Here is a 17,270-nt window from a genome sequence, read left to right as displayed (position 1 = left end):
AGACAGACGCTTTACCATATGATAGAAATATTAAAATGAATACAGTTTCCCTGCTTCCATTTTTAAGCATGCTCACATCATGGCTGAGCAAAATGAGGCTAAGAGATTAAATTGACCTCATTTAGACCAGAGAAGAGCATATAAGTATGTGTGAAATTGAAATTTTGCTAAGGACCTGTACTGTGTTTAGTATCATGAAATGGTGGTTCTTTCCCCAGGAAAATTTTTGCTTTCACTCCGTGTTCATGAGGAAGGGACTGGTATTTAGGAGAGAAAAGGAAATAAAATAGGATGATTTCTCTCTGAAGCTGAGATCACACAACCTAAAAGTAACAAAACATTAGTTGCAGTCCATTCAGTGTGATTTTATAGGACTATAGTCAAGCTATTATGCCTTTTACCTAATTCCAGCTGAATTACTTGTTCATTCATGACATAAAAAATATTTCTTATAAAAAAAATGTAATATAGCCTGAGCTATACTTCATCTTTTTCAGTAACTTAGAGGCAGCTGGACATAGCACTAAGAATATGACGATCCAGGTAGTAGTTACAGTAATGTTCAGAATCGTTTAAAAAGGTTGGAATAAGTCATTGACTTTCTCTAGCTGTTTCCTCATCAGTGAATAGGATTGATGACCTTTTGAGTTTCTTTAATTTTTATAATTCCACTTTTTTAATCCTGGGAAATATTACAATTTTGTCATCATTCATTCATTTTAACCCATACTTCTCAAATTCTCCCACTTTAGCATCCTTCCCACCAAAGTATTTAATAGCAAAGGACAAGGAATTCTATCCCTGGGAGTACTGAGTTCGCAGCATATCTCAAAGTGACTAGGACATTTTCTGAAGTTCATCACTTTATTTTAAAATTTGTATTTTTATATTCTACTAACACAATATCTACATGCAATATAAAAATAATCTCTCCTAAATCATCAACTAAATCAATGATGCAAGGAGTTAACCAGACTTATCCTGTAACTTCACAGCTGTCTTAGACATTCTCATCTTTGAAATTGCTTAGAAGGATTCCCAAGGACTTCCCCGGTGGCTCAGACGGTAAAGCGTCTGCCTACAACGTGGGAGATCCAGGTTCGATCCCTGGGTAGGGAAGATCTCCTGGAGAAGGAAGTGGCAAACCACTCCAGTTCTCTTGCCTGGAAAATTCCATGGACGGAGGAGGATTGAATAATAAAGTACTAAGCACAGTACCTGACACAGAGGAGTACTCAGTATATCCTGGGGACACTGAATGATTATTGAATCCTGTCTTAAACCTTATCTTAATTTGGTAGTATATTCCTTAATGGCTCAGCTGGTAAAGAATCCGCTGGCAATGCGGGAGACCTGGGTTTGATCCCTGAGTTGGGAAGATTCCCTGGAGAAGAGAACCCATTCCAGTATTCTGGCCTGGAGAATTCCATGAACTATTCACGGGGTTGCAAAGAGTTGGGCATGACTGAGTGACTTACCCTTTCATGTAAGCTGCAAAACAGGTAACTTTTACTCAGGTTAGTTCATTAGAGTACACACCAAATATATATCAGTACACGTAGTAAATCACTCACCTATTGTGCAAGGACCACAAATGTAGAACCACTGGAGAGTTGCTAAATAAGTCCTATTTGTTTTTATTTTTGAATCAAAGAAATAATAAAATTATTGTTTATATCTTAAAGACAATCCTCTATTATAAATGTTAACTTTGTTCAAATGAGTCAGATTGTAAACTGAATTTTGGCTCAAGGTCAGAGGAAATACTCTGATGTAATCTTGTCCTGAAACCATGGCAGCAGCCTAACCAATTGTTTCATCTCATGCAGAAATGACACTGACCACTTGTGCAGGAGGAACTCCGACACTTTGATTACTCTTGGAAGGAAAAGTTCCAGTGGCCGTCACTAAAAGCAGGGTCAGTCTTCAGAGGGGTAGTGATGATTAATGAGCCCATATTCAACTGAATGATAGTAAGTGGCATTAGAATTTCCCATAATCATGTGAAAATGACTTAAGTTGCTATTGAGTATTTTTCAAATCCTTACTCATTACAACTCTTCAGCTTGTAACTGCCTTGCTACTTTTCACCTGACTTATTGCAACAGCCTTTTAAGCATTATCCAATTTTATTCCTGACCCTCCATCCATCTTATTCCTGCAGCCATCATCAAATGTGCACTAATTTATTCTCCACAGTGCTTCCAGATAGCCCTTTCGATAAAAGTCAAGTTCGATAAATGGCATTTCCCTGTTTAAAACTCCATTGGCTTTAAGAGAAAAAGAAATCTTTAACTCCTACTAGCATGTTAGTTGTTTTTTTTTTTTTCTTTATGTTTAGTGGGATCAAGAACCTGGAAGGCTGATTAGATCAGTTCCTATCAGGAGAACTGGAGTGCGGACTGAGAATGTGCTTTTCTATAAACTTCCAAGTGATCCTGCTGGCTGTGGAAACACTTTGATAACCAGTGATTTAGAAAGTCATGCCTACCCACCGTGCCTCACTGCTCGACATGGTGCCCTTCACATCCTCAACGATTATAGTTCCTAAACCTCAGCATGTTCATTCTGGTCTATGTGTCTCTGTCCACACAGTTTCTTCTACCTGGTGTGCCTATCCCTTGTGTCCAAAGGTTAATCACCAACCGCTCCCCTTTCTGTGCTCCTTTCTCTCTTCCTGTGTCCTTATCATGTTGTACAGTAACTGCTGTGTTATTTACACTCCGTGCTGAAGTCCTTGAAGGCTCGTTGACTCTTATCTTCGTATACTCAGTGCCTAGCAGAATGCCTGACACGTGGCAGGAAGGCCATTCAAATGATTTTTTTTTTCAGTGAACGTAGGTAACTCTGTCAAGCACAGTGACTCAGAATACCTTGACCATTTGGAAATGGCAGATTTACTTTTTCCCTTCCATTTTCCCTCAGTGATGAGGATGAGTGGGAACACCTTAAAAGAAATGGACCCATTTCTTGTCTGAAATGGAAACAGAAGAGTGAAAAGACCACATCTCATTCTAAACATATTAGAGAACCTGAAGAGGACAAGTGGGTGAAGAAAACAGCCTGAAGCTCTGGGATAACCAGAGAAAGGGTGAACACAGGGAGCCCATAACGGTCTCAGTCTAAGCTAGAGAGAGCTTAGTGTGGGGACTCCAGGCAAATATTTTTAGTCTCTAGTCTACTTTATCCAGATGCTATGTCTGTGTTTAAATTTTTTATGTCACCCTAGCTTTTACTAACCATGTTGTGCTTGGTTTGGGTAGGAGATTCAAAGATTATAATCCTTGTCAAACATTATATTTCAATTTTCAGTCAAGGTTTGCACAAACAGGACCTAACACTAAATATAGAGGCCGAAGGCTACTGTAGCTTTGGCTTATAATGCTGCTGTCAGCAAAGGAAATGTGCGTGCTCTAATTATATTCAGAAAGAAAATCTACCTCCTGAAACGTAGTGAGTTTTCCACACTTCTGATGTTAAGAACGTTTTTATTAAAATGTCTTTCGACTGTTATATCAATTTAGCTTTTACCTAAAAGCTCTTAAAGGGCAATAACAAGGAATTAAATCTTATAGTCCACTTGGAAATCTATGATGATCAAAGAGAGTACATCTTGAGAACTGTCACGTTAAAATGTTGTGTGCAAAGCTCAAGCTCCATATACTATTAAATAAGGTTCACTACTACAAGAATCAACTTTTTACAAAAGCATTCATACTGCTATCAATATTTCATGTGTTTAAGCCAGATTGTATCTACAAGTCACTAGGTCAACCAGAGCTGATTTGGTACTTACTATAAGTGTTGTGAATAATTCATATAAGAGGGTGAGAATTTTCCCATTACCTACCTAGTATTAATCCTAGAACAATATATCACTCCTATTAATAGCTGATAGGAAATGTATGCTGAATAAATGGTAGTTGAATGAAAAGTAAACATGTTTGTCAATTTTTTATATTCTATTAATATGGTAGAGACATTCAGCTGTTTCTGATTTATCTGTGGTCCCCAAATATTAGCAATGGAAACAAATCAAAGAATAACTCAAATACTTTTTTATTATAAATTCATGATAATGGTCATAATGTGATCTCTAATTTGGTTCCAATTACACTGCTTTTTTGGGGCAAGGATATGCTCCCAGAAATTGTATGCCAATTAGTCATGAATTCTATTGCCCAGGTAGTTTTTGACTTAGCTTTTCCCCATTGCTTAGATGAGTTCCTCACCCTAACATTAGCTTGAGCCATTTTCAGATAGGTCTCGATCTGCCTTTACTTTCTCTGTACTCTATTTATTAGAAAATAGTCACTGGATCCAGCCTATAACTCACAAGGAGAGGATGATAAAAGAGTGTAAACCTGGGGAGTCAGGAATCATTGGGAGCCGTGCTAACTTCAACTGCCACAGCTTCCTATTGATTTTTCATGTCTCGTCTCTGATTCCTACTAGCTTCTATTTTGTGCTAATATTTATTTTATTTGATACTGGAGTTCATACTTGCAAAGTACAATTCTATGCTTCAAGATTCTTATGCATTAATAAATGTAAAGTCTAAAAAATATCACTTCCGCCTCAAAAAAAAAAAAAAACTCCCACACTCAAAATCTCCTGGTAAATTAAGATTTAACCTAGTAGAAAGATGTCACAGACTTCCCTAGTGGTGCAATGCATAAGAATCTGCCTGTCAATGAGGGGACACAGGTTCGATCCCTGGTCCAGGAAGATTCCACATGCTATGGAGCAACTAAGCCCATGCACCACAACTCCTGAGCCCACATGAGAGCCTGTGCTCCACAGCAAAAGAAGGCACTGCAAGGAGAAGCCCACACATGGCAGTGAGGATCCAGCATGGCTGAAAAGCATTTCAGTTCAGTTCAGTCGCTCAGTCATGTCCGACTCTTTGCGACCCCATGAATTGCAGCACGCCAGGCCTCCCTGTCCATCACCAACTCCCGGAGCTCACTCAGACTCATGTCCATCGAGTTCGTGATGACATCCAGCCATCTCATCCTCGGTCATCCCCTTCTCCTACTGCCCCCAATCCCTCCCAGCATCAGAGTCTTTTCCAATGAGTCAACTCTTCACATGAGGTGGCCAAAGTACTGGAGCTTCAGCTTCAGCATCATTCCCTCCAAAGAAATCCCAGGGTTGATCTTCAGAATGGACTGGGTGGATCTCCTTGCAGTCCAAGGGACTCGCAAGAGTCTTCTCCAACACCACAGTTCAAAAGCATCAATTCTTCGGTGCTCAGCCTTCTTCACAGTTCAACTCTCACATCCATACATGACCACAGGGAAAACCATAGCCTTGACTAGATGGACCTTAGTTGGCAAAGTAATGTCTCTGCGTTTGAATATGCTATCTAGGTTGGTCATAACTTTTCTTCCAAGGAGTAAGAGTCTTTTAATTTCATGGCTGCACTCACCATCTGCGGTGATTTTGGAGCCCAAAAAAATAAAGTCTGACACTGTTTCCACTGTTTCCCAATCTATCTGCCATGAAGTGATGGGACCGGATGCCATGATCTTCGTTTTCTGAATGTTGAGCTTTAAGCCAACTTTTCCACTCTCCTCTTTCACTTTCATCAAGAGGCTTTTTAGCTCCTCTTCACTTTCTGCCATAAGGGTGGTGTCATCTGCATATCTGAGGTTATTGATATTTCTCCCGGTAATCTTGATTCCAGCTTGTGTTTCTTCCAGTCCAGCATTTCTCATGATGTACTCTGCATAGAAGTTAAATAAGCAGGGTGACAATATACAGCCTTGACGTACTCCTTTTCCTATTTGGAACCAGTCTGTTGTTCCATGTCCAGTTCTAACTGTTGCTTCCTGACCTGCATACAGATTTCTCAAGAGGCAGGTTAGGTGATCTGGTATTCCCATCTCTTTCAGAATTTTCCAGTTTATTGTGATCCACACAGTCAAAGGCTTTGGCATAGTCAATAAAGCAGAAATAGATGTTTTTCTGGAACTCTCTTGCTTTTTCCATGAGCCAGTAGATGCTGGCAATTTGATCTCTGGTTCCTCTGCCTTTCCTAAAACCAGCTTGAACATGAGGAAGTTCACGGTTCATGTATAGCTGAAGCCTGGCTTGGAGAATTTTGAGCATTACTTTACTAGCATGTGAGATGAGTGCAATTGTGCAGTAGTTTGAGCATTCTTTAGCATTGCCTTTCTTTGGGATTGGAATGAAAACTGACCTTTTCCAGTCCTGTGGCCACCACTGAGTTTTCCAAATTTGTTGGCATATTGAGTGCAGCACCTTCACAGCATCATCTTTCAGGATTTGAAACAGCTCAACTGGAAATCTATCACCTTCACTAGCTTTGTTCGTAGTGATGCTTTCTAAGGCCCACTTGACTTCACATTCTAGGATGTCTGGCTCTAGATGAGTGATCACATCATCATGATTATCTGTATCGTGAAGATCTTTTTTGTACAGTTGTTCCATGTATTCTTTCCACCTCTTCTTAATATCTTCTGCTTCTGTTAGGTCCAGACCATTTCTGTCCTTTATCGAGCCCATCTTTACATGAAATGTTCCCTTGGTATCTCTAATTTTCTTAAAGAGATCTCTAGTCTTTCCCATTCTGTTGTTTTCCTCTATTTCTTTGCACTGATCGCTGAAAAAGGCTTTCTTATCTCTTCTTGCTGTTCTTTGGAACTCTGCATTCAGATGCTTATATCTTTCCTTTTCTCCTTTGCTTTTCGCCTCTCTTCTTTTCACAGCTATTTGTAAGGCCTCCCCAGACAGCCATTTTGCTTTTTTTGCATTTCTTTTCCATGGGGATGGTCTTGATCCCTGTCTCCTGTACAATGTCACGAACCTCAGTCCATAGCTCACCAGGCACTCTATCCATCAGATATAGGCCCTTAAATCTATTTCTCACTTCCACTGTATAATCATAAGGGATTTGATTTAGGTCATACCTGAATGGTCTAGTGGTTTTCCCTACTTTCTTCAATTTAAGTCTGAATTTGGTAATAAGGAGTTCATCATCTGAGCCACAGTCAGCTCCTGGTCTTGTTTTTGTTGACTGTATACAGCTTCTCCATCTTTGGCTGGAGAGAATATAATCAATCTGATTTCGGTGTTGACCATCTGGTGATGTCCATGTGTAGAGTCTTCTCTTGTGTTGTTGGAAGAGGGTGTTTGCTATGACCAGTGCATTTTCTTGGCAAAACTCTATTAGTCTTTGCCCTGCTTCATTCCACATTTCAAGGCCAAATTTGCCTGTTACTCCAGGTGTTTCTTGACTTCCTACTTTTGCATTCCAGTCCCCTAGAATGAAAAGGACATCTTTTTTGGGTGTTAGTTCTAAAAGGTCTTGTAGGTCTTCATAAAACCATTCTACTTCAGCTTCTTCAGCATTACTGGTTGGGGCATAGACTTGTATAACTGTGATATTGAATGGTTTGCCTTGGAGACGAACAGAGATCATTCTGTCGTTTTTGAGATTGCATCCAAGTACTGCATTTTGGACTCTTTTGTTGACCATGATGGCTACTCCATTTCTTCTGAGAGATTCCTGCCCACAGTAGTAGATATAACGGTCATCTGAGTTAAATTCACCCATTCCAGTCCATTTTAGTTATTTATTTAAAAAATATAGTAAAGAAAAATGTCAGATTGAAATCCCTAATTTTTCAATGTATCCTCATCTTTTTTTTAAATTATGAGTATAGGAATTCAGAACTTTCAAGTTTTAGGTCAAATTCCAAATATTCTAAGGTTTTTGCTTTTAGTGATTTGAATAGGTGTTCCTGACTTGACAGTATAGAGTTTGTCCACTTTTAACTACATTTTGCCTTTTCCTTTTCAACCAATGAAATCAAATTACCAATGCACATACTCCTTGTATCTAACAAATGCTCTTCAATATCCTCCCAAGATCTAATGATGCTTTTTAACAAATGTAGAAAAAAGTGGAAAGCCTTATGATAATCAGAATACTAATTGGAATTTGAAAACAATTCAACTCTTGAAGAACAATATTCTAAAGAAAAAATTAGCCACCACAGTATAGAATTTAAGAATTACAGAGTGGCAAAATAGTGAGAACAGTGAATTAAGTTAAAGGATTTAGGAAGTAAAAGCCTTTTGGTAAATGAGCATGAAATTGTTTCCAGCCAGTGTACCTTTAATTGTGGGGATGTCAAGGAATACTAATTAATCTCAATAATTCCTTAATCAACATTGACTTGAAATTTAAGGCTTCACTAGTCCTTAAAGGAAAGGTTCACCTAATAGAGAGTGGATCATTTTTCACCAAAAAGATAACTTCAATTTTTGAAATTACTCGAAAAACATCAGGCTAGCGGTCGGTAGCCATTCAAAGGCCAAAAAGAATGGAAATGTTCACCTCCAATCAAATCTTTGGCAAAACTTAGTGTATTTTAAATATGTACTTAAGCATTAAAAATCAATGGCAGTGACTTGGTGAGGGGTTTCAAGAAACTGGAGGGAGAGGCTGATAATGAGGATAACTGGCCTATTTGTGATGCAAAAAGAAGGGGGGAAAAAACCCTTCTTGATCGCAAGAAAATTGCTGCCTGCAGGGAAGCCTAGCTGGGGAGAGCCCCTGTCTTGCAGTGTATCGTTACCAGTTGTGAATAGCTGCTAGCGGCATAGACTGTCACACTCTGGCACACTTCAGATGGAGCAGGACGCCACTAGGACCTATTCTTCCAGGCATAAAAGTGTATGAACATAGCTCAAATCAATCCTGAAAGGGGAAAATAGAAAGTGTCCCCTATGCCCTCTTTGTTTACTAAGAAACCCCTTTCCAGCTCACAATGTACAAAAAAAAATAATAAAAATGAAAGCAAACCATGTAATTTAACATGTTCCAATATTTGTTTAGTGACAGCCATTTCAGCTGCTCAGGAATCTTCCCTCACTTGAACAACACTTTTAATCAATTTTTATTATACTAGGGGATTTGTATGTGGGCTGTCATTCTTTGTAATATAATTTCCTTATTGTTTATTTAAGAATCCATATACTGAGTGAGGCTTGTGAAAATAAGCTATGAAGCAATCTAATTACTTCCAAGATCTGGTACACAGGCGCTTACTGCAAATGAGAAATGTCTAACTATCTTAAGAGGGAGATTCGTTATTCAAAACAAGAAAATTCTCAAGGCAGGAACCTTGTTGTCCACTAACCCTGGGAATAATTTCAACTGGTTTCTTTCCAATCATTGGAGCCCCAGCTGAAATGTTGCAGGTGTTTATCAACGTAACGATAGTCAACCAAGAACGTAAAGAGGATAACCAGGACACTATTTTCCCTTTATTAAAAGAGATATTTTGTGTCTAATAACATGGCTGAAAAGGCACCTCAGTATTAGGAAAGTCAATTTCACTGTAAACCTTGAGTGAAAGCAGGTATTAGGTTTTCCATTTGTCTCAGAGAAATGTTAGCTGTATTCCTTAATAACATGAGGCAGCATTTAGTTTAGCTTGCGTAATAATCCAGTTTTAATTTTGCATCCATGCACTGAAGATTATTGGTATATATTCCTCTTTGCTAATCAATTGCAATTATCTCTGTCTTTAAAAGAAAAAAAGCCATATGCTTGATCAAGCTGGGCAACTTACAAAGAAAAGAATAACAATGGCAACGGCGGCAAAAAATGTTTCCAATACAGAAAAAGCTCAGAGTTTCTGTACAAAGTAAAAAAAAAAAAAAAAAAAAAGACATCACAATTTAGATTTGGAAAGCATTCTTTGTTCAGTCAACTTAAGTGATATAATTTAGAGAGCATATTCCTAACTACTCAGGGTTAATTCATAGAGGAACTCTGTATTAAGCAGTGAGTCTCACATGGACTTAAACATAGTAGGTGCTCAGTAAAAATTTGATTGACACAAAGTATACATTAAAAAATAAATGGAAAGAAATAAGTGATTTCTCTTTAAGAGTCCAAAGAAGTAGATGACCTTTAGTTAAAGACAATAATTAATTTTGTAGGCAGAGACTGCAAATAGGGCTGAAAGGTTAGCAGTTTGGCAATGTGCTTGTCCTTGTAAAAGCATCAACAAGGTAAGTCCAAGTTGAAACCATATTACTGACTCTCTTTCATGCCATGGCCTACTTGAAATAAAGGTTTTACATCTTTAGCAAGTTCACTGAGCTCATCTATCAGAATTACTCTGACCTTATCATTTCATGCATCAACAATATTTTCTGAGTCACAAGTGCAATAAGATGAAAACAAAGCTTGGAAGAATAATTATGTTACAGCTACTCCTCCTCTATTTTCATGGGTCAAAGAGAAGTCTTGCTTCTTAATTTGCTTAGATTATTAGTTTTCCAAATTAGCTATATATCAAGAGGGAGGGAAACCTTCAAAAGTATTGTAAAATCCGGAGTGTACAACGGCAAATGTTGTCATGATATCTGCAGATATTTCCTTCGGATTGTTTAAGACTGCAAAGGAGTCTTATGGAGCCTTAAGAAGGGGTAGCAGGTATTCCAAAAACACCATTCTTAATAAATCTTCATGGTGGAGTTGCAGGAATACCTCTGCAACACTATTTTAGCTTCTAAGAAGCCAACATCCTTGAAGGCTGTCACAAATTGAATTCTTCATTCCAGTCTCCAACCTCTAGGTAATTCAGTGGAAGTTTCCCAGAGAAACATACAAAAGTAAAAAGTGGAAATGTGGAAAAAGTAAATTAAGATATAGCTTACACCTATAAAGACCTGACAATTGAGTAAAGGAGACATTATCCCCATTCAGAATGGGATACCAACAATGAAGGGATTAGAAGAAAGGAGGAAGAAATTCACTGTAACCTGTAAAAACAAGTATGAGTTTAACCAGCATACATTTGATCAAAAGGCATTCTTGCATGGGAGTCATTCTAAATGGAAATAATATCCAGCACAAAGGAACCAGAACCGAAAGTGTTCAGTTAACCTTAGAAATTTCTGTTTCTCAAGTCCTGGGATAATTGAGATGGTTGTCTGAACACAGGAAGCCATAATAATCACCATTTATTGATTTCATATTTTTATTTGTCAAAACACTGTGCACTTGACATATTATCTTATTTAAGCCTCACCGCAACACAAGAGATGTGCCTTAATGTCTGTTTTATGAATGAGTATACCAGTAAGCCCTGCTGACTTAAAAATGTACAATATGAAAGCTGCTTCAGTTTTTAGCCAGGGTTTTACTGAGGACTATAGTTTGGGAAAGGGTTCTGAGGAACTTTTCTGAACAGGAGCCAGTATACATACAAATTTTTTGACTAAGAAATACTAAGAAAGTCAAGCATATATCCTGGTAAATATTACTCCTAATCACAGAGAACAGATACCTCAAGTTAACGATTTCAGTGTGTGGGAAGATGCAAGAACCTGGGGTCATTACAATTCTTCCTGAGATATGCATCTAACTATCCAAGGTCAGTTTATCCAAAGCACAGAGTACGTCTCCTATTTTTTTTTAAATTCTAAATTCCTTTAAGAATGCATTTTCTAGTAGGTGACTGCAGTGAGTTGCAACTTAACCCTTGTATAACTGGTTGATGAACAATGTTCTTTTTTGGTGGTGTTGTTGACAAAGTAAAGTTAGCACTCAACCCACCTGAGCTAGCTGGTGTCTTATTCCCACACCATGTTGCCTTGCCTAGGTGAGATGCGGGAGGTGGAAGTCACTAGTTGAGATCTTGGTAGGTTATACTGGGGAGTCAAAGTGAGTTATATGTATAACCAGATGCCTCTTTTAGAAAGGATAAAAAGTAATGAAATTAATTTGGTATGGAAACCTAGAAGGACCCTGTGGGGCTCCTGGGCTCCTTTTTGTCCCCCATTTCTTATAGGCTCAACTCCAGTCTCCATCACCTTCCTCAAGTTCCACAGGGTAGATTCAAACAGTTGCTACTCAAAGGAAGAGAATCTCCCCGCCCCGCACTCCTCCACCCCCGCCCCCCAAAAAACAAAACCCTACTGGAGGCAAGATTAAATGGACCAGAGGAAATCATTAGGAGACTAACCACCTGAGACAAGATTAAAGAACTAACTTGTCAGAGACCACAGCCTTAAACTATTGCTGTGAAACTCCTCATCAAATCCTCCCAGTTGGGACACACAGTTTTTGAGGGCAGGAACCTACTGCTTCCCCTTTACTTGGCAAAGCAATAAAGCCATTCTTTCCTACTTCACACAAACTCTGTCTCTGAGATTCAGCTCAGCATCAGTGCAGGGAGGCCTATCTTTCAGCATCAGTATATCCATGTCAAGGGTAGATGGAACAGGATAGAGACTAGAGGTCACTGTTACCCATAAGGAGAGAGAAGACATAAAGCAGATAAGCCAGGCTGGTGGTCACCAGGTGTTTTTGATTTTCCTCTTTCAAAGTCTGTATCCCTCTTCTGTCAACTAGTTCCCTTTAAAAAGGCAAGTGCAAACATTTATTGAATATCTATCCAATACTACATATTATTTATTTAATTCCACAGTGTTTCATTTTAGAAGTTTCGATTCACCTGAGTTTAGTAACTTGCTCAGGGTAAATACCCAAGCAACAGAGCTGTCTTTCAAACTTGGCTCTAAGATTCATACCCCTTGTCCCTATGCTAGTCTGCCATGATGAATGGAGTCTGTGCTAGAATTAGGGGGAGGAGGAAGGTTGAAAGGCAAGGTGATATAGGGGAACAAAATGTGTCACCCCAAAATGTCTCTTTGGCATGTGGGTTATTTTGAGCTGAAAACAATCAAGGCCCAAAGACTCAGGCAGAAACATTGAGCTTCCCTCTAACTGCCTAAAGAATATAGATAGAGGACCTGTTTCAGGAAGGGAGTCATCAGGAGACATAACAATAATATGAAGTAGGTGTGGGCACTTAGTGACAGAGGAAAGTGAAAGTGAAGTCGCTCAGTCGTGTCCGACTCTTTGTGACCCCGTGGACACACACCAAGCTCCCCCGTCCATGGGATTCCCCAGGCAAGAATACTAGAGTGGGTTGCCATTTCCTTCTCCAGGGGATCTTCCCGACCCAGGGATCAAACCCAGGTCTCGCACCTTTCAGGCAGATGCTTTAACCTCTGAGCCGCCAGGGAAGCCCAGGGACAGAGGGTAACCTGGCAAAGTCTATTAAACTCCTCCTCGCCTCACTGTTTTCACAGACCCAGCAATATTTGCTTATCAAACATTTGCTTTACCATCTCCTTATTGATTGCCTTCCTCTCGTTTGAAATCCTAAACCACTACCCTCAACATCCTCTCTAGTCTTTAGTTGAGGGTGGTATTTAACATGAAGGCTTCCAGCATTCTCATGTACTCTGTAACTCGCTTTTCCCGGGTCTCTCCCATGTACACACAGGGTTAAATTTCATTTTCTATTAATCTCTCATGTCAATGTAATTATTAGATCAGCCAGAGGAAAAAAGTAGAAGAAAATTTCTGCACTTCAACAGTGGGAAATCATTTGAATTCCTTATGTCAGTTTATATATCATGCCTGCCTTGAAGGTTTTCAAGATATTTCCAAGAACTCTTTAAAGTAGTATTTGTCAAGTACAGTCATAATAGGAAAAGCTAATTTCCCCTTCCAAGTTATGCAACAGGATTATTGTAGATGAACTAAAAATGTTTCCTTTCCATGATATGTAACCTTTTTGCTTTTAAAAAAGTCCTTAAATGGTGGGCTTCTGTGATTCAAATGAGCATAAAAGTTATATTCACAACTAAGATACTTGAAAATCATTTGAACGTTTCATTTAAAATACTAAGCAGAAAATATCAGCATTAACAGAAGAGAAGACCCTTTATTTATTATTAGTGAGTTCCAAAGTTACTGTGATTTCTCTTATGAGGACTAAAAATAGGCTCTGATGAAATTATACCAATAATGAGTAATTTGGTATTTAAAATTTCAAGTAAAACCATAATTAACAAGGAATTTTCTAATCAACATACATTTAAAATAATGTAGTCTGCTGAACCACAAAAACTGAATAATAGAGCAGCCTTGTGCTATACAAATATTGAAGTTTCCTCCATCTGTCTTTTTTTCATACCACCCTTTTATAACTGATTTTTTTTTAAAAAAGGAGATTAATTATATTCTGTTTGAATTTTACTAAATGCCATATACACTAGACACATTAATTTAACGTTATTGGATGTCTCTCAGTTTGATTGGTTTTCTTTATTTGTACATGTATCCACATACTTTGATACTCGGGGGGCCTTCCCCTCTTTTCTTCAGTTCCTCATGTACCTACCCAAGTACTGGAGAGAAAGTGTTCAAAATATTTTCCCCATTTTTTTTTAATCTCTTTTTAACATTTTGATACACCTAGATTTTGGCCTCCATGTAAAATAGCCAAATCAAAAATTTTTGTAAATACCATGCTCTGTCTCAATAGAAGTCAGCTTCAGTGCTTTGGTTCCTTAATGTCTTCTGAAATTCATCTTTTCACTTTTTTACTTTTTACGTGGTTTTGAAGTATAGCCAATTAACAGTGTTTGGATAGTTTCAGGTAAACAGTGAGTAGACTCAGCCATACATACACAGTTTTCCATTCGCCCTCAAACTCCCTTCCCATCCAGGCTGCCATAGAACATTGAGCAGAATTCCCTGTGCTATCCAGTAGGGCCTTGTTGGTTTTTTTAAAAAACATTTTTTAAAAACAGCAGTGTGTACATGTCCACTCATCTTTTCTATATCATTTGACTCTCCACCAGAGCTCAAAAGCCAGAGCCAAACTATCTATTTAATTAGGAGATTTTAAGGAACCAAAACACCATTTACAAAACTTCCCATATGACCAATAACATCAGCAATGCGTTTCTGTCAATGGTCTCTATGCTCTAAACCCTCTGTTGTGGGGGGGAAACTGTATTTTATGGCCTTCTAAACACCATAGGTCCAAAGTGAAATGTTGCAGCTAATTAAGTCACCATGGCCAAATTTAAAAGACTCTTAGCCACTGGCCTCCTGAGCATCATTTTCTTTTAAATCTTAAGGAGGTGATTTTCGCTGTAATAACATCATTCTACCTCCAAAGACAATGTTTGAAGAACTGTGAAAACACCATAGAGAATACTCAAAGGAAGAAATTTTAATGTCTTAATTATAACTCTAATAAATTCTACTTTCGAGAGGCCACTGTGAGCGGACATTTCTTATCAGTAAAGAAGGTGGAATAGTACTCTAAATGGTTATGGGATGATTTGCCTAATAATATCACTCGGAAAAGAAAGATTATATCAGAAAGCAGCTTAATTGTACTCTGGGTATCAATTTATAGAGTTCACCTTAAAGTGTAAACACTAACCTGAGTAATTTACCACATGAAAGTGAAAGTGTTAGTTGTTCAGTCCTGTCTGACTCTTTGCAACTCTATGGGCTGTAGCCTGCCAGGAATTCTCCAGGCAAGAATCCTGGAGTGAGCTGCCATGCCCTTCTCCCAGAGATCTTCCCACACCAGGGATCTAACCCAGGTCTCACACTTTGCAGGGAGCTTCTCTACAATCTGACCCAACAGGGAAGACAAGTCACCACATGGACTAACACATGTTCCCAAACATTAACAACAACTGAAGACAGTCTACAGGAGAAGGAGGGCAACTCTGTCCACCCAAACTCCCTAGATTTATAACAGTTTGTCCAGAAAAAAATCAGAGCCAATGTTTTCAAATATTAATGTCAAGGTTATAAATAAATTAAGCTTGCCAACATTTAACTTTTCTGGAAATGATTCTGCTAAGAAATTAAATGCAATCAACAGATTTTTTCCATGAATTTTAAGCCACCAGTAACTCACTGGGTGGATCACAATAAACTGTGGAAAATTCTCAAAGAGATGGGAATACCAGTCCACCTGACCTGCCTCTTGAGAAACCTGTATGCAGGTCAGGAAGCAACAGTTAGAACTGGACATGGAACAACAGACTGGTTCCAAATAGGAAAAGGAGTACGTCAAGGCTGTATACTGTCACCCTGCTTATTTAACTTCTATGCAGAGTACATCATGAGAAATGCTGGGCTGGAGGAAGCACAAGCTGGAATCAAGATTGCCGGGAGAAATATCAACAACCTCAGATATGCAGATGACACCACTCTTATGGCAGAAAGTGAAGAGGAACTAAAGAGCCTCTTGATAAAAGTGAGAGGAGAGTGAAAAAGTTGGCTTAAAGCTCAACATTCAGAAAATGAAGATCATGGCATCCAGTCCCTTCACTTCATGGGAAATATATGAGGAAACAGTGGAAACAGCAGCTGACTTTATTTTTCTGGGCTCCAAAATCACTGCAGATGGTGACTGAAGCCATGAAATTAAAAGACACTTACTCCTTGGAAGGAAAGTTATGACCAACCTAGACAGCATATTAAAAAACAGAGATATCACATTGCTAACAAAGGTCTGTCTAGGCAAGGTTATGGTTTTTCCAGTGGTCATGTATGGATGTGAGAGTTGGACTGTGAAGAAAGCTGAACGCCAAAGAATTGATCTTTTGAACTGTGGTGTTGGAGAAGACTCTTGAGAGTCCCTTGGACTGCAAGGAGATCCAACCAATCCATCCTGAAGGAAATCAGTCCTGAATATTCATTGGAAGGACTGATGTTGAAGCTGAAACTCCAATACTTTGGACACCTCATGCGAAGAGGTGACTCATCTGAAAAGACCCTGATATTGGGAAAGATTGAGGGCAGGAGGAGAAGGGGACGACAGAGGATGAGATGGTTGGATGGCATCACCAACTCAATGAACATGGGTTTGGGTGGACTTTGGGAGTTGGTGATGGACAGGGAGGCCTGGCATGCTGCGGTTCATGGGGTTGCAAAGAGTTGGACACGACTGAGCAACTGAACTGAACTCAACTATGTAAAACTTCTAGGTCCTAACAGAGAATTTCAGAATATCATGACAAACACTGGGAAAAACTGAAACCTCAAATGCTCGGAAGCTGTGCCAAGCCAACCACGAGATAAGCTGCTGAACATTGTCTGTAGAAAGATATCACTGCTATCGTCACCACCTGCTATTCTACTTTCATCAACCCTGTTAACAAAGGGCATGTATAACAGCCTCTAATTCAAACTATTCATGAAACACGAATACACAGTATTAATATTCTAGTTCAAGTTATCAAGTTGCACGGACCAAGGAGAATGTGTACATCAAGAGCAGATGGCAAAAATGGAATAGAAAAAACTGGAAGACCAAGAATAATAATACAAAAAAAGAGAAAATGTTACCATACAAGTGAAAAGCTTAAAAAGAAAATGAAAACAAAATCCA

General features: G+C 38.7%; 1 protein-coding gene across 4 annotated transcripts in view; it reads right to left on the bottom strand.

Moving 5' to 3' along the window:
* The window catches only part of PRKG1 (protein kinase, cGMP-dependent, type I), a 1,377,467-nt gene that overhangs the window by 852,624 nt on the left and 507,573 nt on the right, over positions 1 to 17,270 (bottom strand). The window lies entirely within an intron of this gene.

This window comes from Capra hircus, chromosome 26 (assembly GCF_001704415.2).
Source record: "Capra hircus breed San Clemente chromosome 26, ASM170441v1, whole genome shotgun sequence".
Taxonomy (NCBI): Eukaryota; Metazoa; Chordata; class Mammalia; order Artiodactyla; family Bovidae; genus Capra; species Capra hircus.
Note: the sequence above shows the minus strand (reverse complement) of the source record. Positions and strands in the feature narration are given on the sequence as shown.